The sequence below is a fragment of the Pieris napi genome, chromosome 13 (genome assembly GCF_905475465.1).
Source record: "Pieris napi chromosome 13, ilPieNapi1.2, whole genome shotgun sequence".
In the NCBI taxonomy this organism is placed as follows: domain Eukaryota; kingdom Metazoa; phylum Arthropoda; class Insecta; order Lepidoptera; family Pieridae; genus Pieris; species Pieris napi.
Window position 1 is genome coordinate 1143339 of NC_062246.1, and position 5620 is coordinate 1148958.

General features: G+C 36.1%; 1 long non-coding RNA gene across 1 annotated transcript; it reads left to right on the forward strand.

The window, feature by feature from the left end:
- The first annotated feature begins 512 nt into the window (after positions 1-512).
- On the forward strand, positions 513-5620 carry LOC125055628. Its single transcript, XR_007117934.1, has 5 exons — positions 513-609; positions 1490-1613; positions 2327-2570; positions 3405-3551; positions 5396-5620. It is a non-coding gene; the product is annotated as an uncharacterized LOC125055628 (long non-coding RNA).

Sequence of the window (5620 nt, forward strand, 5' to 3'; positions counted from 1 at the left end):
TTTTTATTCTGGTGGTTATTTGGGTTTTTGTCCCAAATATCCTACAGTAGGGAGAAATAGCAATGTAAAAATTTTTTATTCAAACAAGTCGTAACATAAAATATTGTTAAATTTAGTAACTTGACCTAAATAATAATTAGAAATAGATAAATATATAACTATAATAATTGTCGTTTAATAGTAGGATTTTTATTAGATTTTTTAATATAACAGGGGGAAAACCGCCGCCCATGGACACTCTCAATGCCAGAGGGTTCGCGAGTGCATTGCCGGCCTTTTAAGAATTGGTACACTCTTTTCTTGATGGACCCTGAGTCGAATTGGTTCGGAAATACTTCAGTGGGCAGCTGGATCAACAAAGTGGTGCTACGCGGCAAAAACTGAACCAATAAAAAACAAAAAAAAATTTCATTACATAATAAAATAAATATAAAAATATTTGTTGAATAAAATAGTTACGTAACTATTATATCAAGATTAAATAGCTTTATTATGAATACTACTTTATGATCATAATAGTAATATATTGCCATGAAAACTATTTTTTATTCAGTCTTTTCAAAATGTTCTCGTCACTCCTACCTATATTTTTGGTCGCCGTTGTTTCGGGTAATATATTTTTAATTTTATATACTGTTTTCAAAGTTTTAATTTCAAGCAATTAAATTGTCAACGTGTAAAATAAATTCATAATATTATAAATTTTACAAGCACTTTAATTAATATATAAACTAGGTTAGTCACATCTAGTTAATTATATATGGCTGATTGTGCAGATTCTTATAATTAATCGATCTAATTGTACCACTTACCATCTAATTGTTACCATCTTTGAAAATAAACTATTTATTATTTATTGAAGTGAAACTTATTTAGGCGCATGAGGGTAAAATTTTTACGGAACGTCACGAAGATGTGCAGCGTTTTGTCGAATTTTTTTTCTTTAATAAAGATGTGCTAGTATAATATTGTGGCGCAATTATTCATACTTGAACACCGATGGTGTTTTTAATACATATCAATATCATTATTATTTTATTAAGTAACTAAATTGCCATTTTTTTTGTTGGTTTTGTATTTTTATAAGGGCACAGAACCAAGACGTTTTTTGCTAAGACCTAGTTGGCTATTTAAGAAAATGTGGACATAAGTTAGCTATTATGATAATAATGAATTTGTTATATTATTTGGTAATTGTTACCATATTTATGTTGGTATTCTATAGACATAACAACAACTAATTTTAGTTCTAGTTTTTAAATAGCCTTAGTAGCATTCATTAATGTAGGAAGACTGGCAAAATTAAATTATGGGATTTGGGTAGCTTAATTACTCAATAATTAATTTACAAATAAGTTTCACTTCTGACATGTGTACTTTGTACGCACACACTTTTATTTTATTAGTCACAGAACATTTATTTTGAAATAAATGAAATGACGATAGATACTATTTTTTAATTTAAATATATAAATAATTTTGTTTTTAGCAAAAGAAGCGAGAGAAGGTGAGTTCCCCTATCAGGCCTCCATTAGGTCTGAAAGCGGTCACATGTGCTCCGGCGCCATTTTGGATAAGTATTGGATACTGACTTCCGCTAAATGCGTATTGCGGTAATTTTATTATTACAATTTTTTTTTTGAATATTATATTTCAGCTGGATATTAGGTTATATTTATTAACACATAAGATGTCAGATGGTAAAATAGGCAAGTAGGTGATCAACCGTGTACAGGAGTATTTAACACACGCCGGTGAATTGAATCTAAGGCAATCCAGCTACCTCGCGATGTTTTCCTTCAACGTCCGAGCGAATGTTAAATGCGCACTTAGAAAGAAAGCCCATTGGTGCACAGCCGGGAATCGAACCTACGACATCAGAGATCAGCATCGCACGCTGAAGCTCCTAGGCCAATACTGCAAAAAAAACTGTCATGTATTAATGATATTTAATCAACAGTGGTGTAACAATAGGCAGGGCAGTGGCAGGGCTGGCAAAATGCCACGGGCCCCCGACCCAAGAGGGCCCCTGTCTAAGAGATATAATGTTCTATGGATGAATGTGAAGTCTCCAATACGTATTGGGCTAGCGTGGGGACTACAGACCATTCCCTCTCGCATAAGAGAGGAGGCCTATGAGTTATGACCATTAGTGAGACATATACAACGTGTAATTGAGTACGCTGAAAATCTCGAAGTTTATTAAAATTAAACTGTGACGATTTTTACTCATAGGGCCCCATCAAAAGAATTTGCCACGGGCCCCAGATAGTATAGTTACGCCACTGATCAAGTCCTTGATTTAGCGTTTTATGAATTTATACAGTTTACGCCGCCAAAATGTACAATATGTTGTGGTCGGTACAAACGACGTCACTGCACCAGGTACTAGTTTTCCAGTTGAGATTATTCATACACACCCGAGACACGTCAGCTATAAACACGACATAGCGCTGGTGAAAGTTGACGGTACAATTAAATTTAACGACAAAATCAAACCCGTACACTTGCCCGAGAGAAGTACCAAACCGGGAGCCGACATGGTTTACTCTGGATGGAAAGGACCATCTGTAAGTTTATATTAATTTAATTCGTGAACGGGTGCTACTTGTGGTGACTGGTCGTACTTGAATTCGTGTATGCGGTGATGTTAGTTATTTCGATGTATTTGCGTGTTGTTCCCACGAGAATGTAAATGCGTGCTCCGATTTCACCATGCCTCCAGCTGAAAGAGGACAAATCTTTGTTTTTAATTTATTTTATTATTATTTATTACTCAAGATTACATATGGTTTAATGGGTGCAGCTCCTTACAAACGTTGTGCAAAACAAAAACTTGGTGATTAAAAAGAGTGGCGGAGAGTTTATTGCCAGTTTTTCTCTTCCGTTCTACGCCCTTGATTTGAGAACTGGCAGTAAATGTAAAATTAGAAGCATGTAATGTATATTTCTTTATTTTGACGTTCATAAGTGTACATTGTGTTACCTACATGAATAAATGATTTTTTTTATTTACATTATGTTTGTAAGAGTCAGCTTAACCCTGGCATTCAAAACCCGGCTTGGGACCAATAGATTCTTTAGTCACAAGTAGCACTTTTCGGCGTCCTGCCCTGCGATTCTGTAACTCACTTTTCGAACTCACACAGCGGTTTTCACATCGGCGGTCGCTCTGAAATCAGTCGTGAAGCAGTCATTTTATGATTTGGCATTCGGATAAACAATAAACCACAAGCTCCCACCTTTTCAGAATGCCAAATCATAAAATGACTGCTTCACGACTGATTTCAGAGCGACCGCCGATGTGAAAACCGCTGTGTGAGTTCGAAAAGTGAGTTACAGAATCGCAGGGCTGTAGCCAGTGACTGTTAATTTCATTGTTGATGTACATATTATGTTTTTAGGATTCGAATTGTACAAAAAATTTGCTTATGAGAAAAGTGTCTTCTATACCCCGTGATGAGTGTCAAAGGTCAACAGGACCACACCTCGACAGGTACCAAATTTGCACCCTTGATTACGACGCTTATCGAAAAGGCGAAGACTTCTTTGTAAGTATCAAACAACAAAGCAAAATATTCTTGCACACAATGTCGAATCCAGGGAGACTGGTCATGCTCCTAAATCACTTATATCATTAATAGTGGACATAAAAATAGACAGAATTACGTTGACATACCTCCCACTCTGCCCTGCGATTCTGTAACTGACTTTTCTAACTAACACAGCGGTTTTCGCATCGGCGGTCGCTCTCAAATCAGTCGTGAAGCAGTCATTTTATGATTTGGCATTCTAATAAACAATGAACTACAAGCTGCCACCTTTTCAGAGTCAGTTACAGAATCGCAGGGCTCACGTGAACTCTGCCTTTCTATCGTGTGTAGTTTTTTTTTTATACGAGGTGAAAATGCGCTTACGCAGGCCCGCGTCAAGGATGTCGAGCTTGACGCGGGGACTGTGGGGCTGGGTCTACACTCAAAACCCTCTGCTATTCAGAGGGGTATTGGGCCCTTAATATGGGCCCTCGGGGTTCGCTAGGCATTCTACCCAAGGATCGTGTGTAGTAGCTCAACTTGGTTTAGGTAGGTGTATCTTCACAGGTTCAGAGATACAAAGTAATGGCAATCCTTGTAGCTATACAGCTGAAGAGATGGTATTACATATTTGACTGTTCAATGTATGTACAGGTCTACTACGACAGGTATAAGTAAGCAAGTTATGGGAATGAAAGTAACAGAGACAAGCAATATATATATATATAAGAAATCATTTTGAATAAGGTGAAAAATACATCTTTCTAAAATTTGCTGTAAATGCAAAAAGTTGTTAAAATAATTAAGTATTGCTCAATCATATTTATACCAATGCTATTTAGCTATTGCTATTTGATACCTCCTAACGGCAATATATTCTGGGAAAAAGAAAGTATTAGTATAGACGCAAACTAGCTGCTGTGGTCCAGCGCTGTGGAACATTCCGCTCCTCAGCATAATGCTGAGCTAGAGCCCATCACAACCACAGCACATACGCATTACACACAACGTACAGTACCTTCTTCGTTAAAAGAAAAATTGCTATGTCTCATTTACTATTTTTTTTTATTTTTTTCTTTGATTGTTGTTATTTTGTGTGTTTCTGTGTGTTTGTTTTGTTAGTAATAAATGTTATGTCTATTTCAGAAGTCGCCATTATAAATAAAGTGAAGTGAAGTGAAGTTATGTCTATGTCTAATATATTTCTTTGGCTTGTTTTTATGTGGGCTAACGATAAGCTATTAATCATTTATTAGGTAGACGATACTCCAATATTTATCTGTTAATGACGTTGTTAGCTTGCGTTTGTACAACATGCTCAACACGTATTTTTATGTCATCTGGAAAAAAGTGCTCGACGGAGACATTTATTATTAATTGTAATACCTTAAAATCCCTTTCTTCTTGTATGAATCGAGTAAATTTTTCGAGACAATATTGAGGATTCGTTGTAGGAGGTTTCATATTCGGTTAAGATACGTCGGTTAAGTTTTGCCATAGCTACTAAGACCGTTACTTGCGCACTAATTCGCAAAGCGTGTTTGGTTTTAAATTTTCTATAGTTATTTGTTCTAAAAACGTGCGGTTCGACTCAACGTCCGTCAAGAAAAGAGCGTACCCATTCACAAAAGGCCGGTAACACACTCGCAAGATCCCTGGCATTGAGTGACCATAGGCGACATCACTTAACATCAGATAAGCGTCCTGTCCGTGGACTGAAAAAATCTTTTTTCTTCTCTTATTAACTTATTGAGTTTCTTACACTTACATTAAGAGTTTTGATACTTGAAGAAACATCTATTTTATCACATAATACACTGGTAACAGAGATTTTAATATTACAGTTATATTTTTCTTTTTAGGATGACAAAGGTGGTCCAATCGTGGAAGGGTCAAAATTGGCAGCCATCGCATCCGTTCCGCGTAGGAAGAACGCAGCAAGTGTACACACAAGAGTCTACGAACATCTACCTTGGATCACAGTTACCAGAGATCCGGACACTATTATTCGTTAAATGACAATGTATAAAGTAACATTGAGATAATTTGTATTTAAATGTTTTGTGTGAATAAATGCAAACTATATA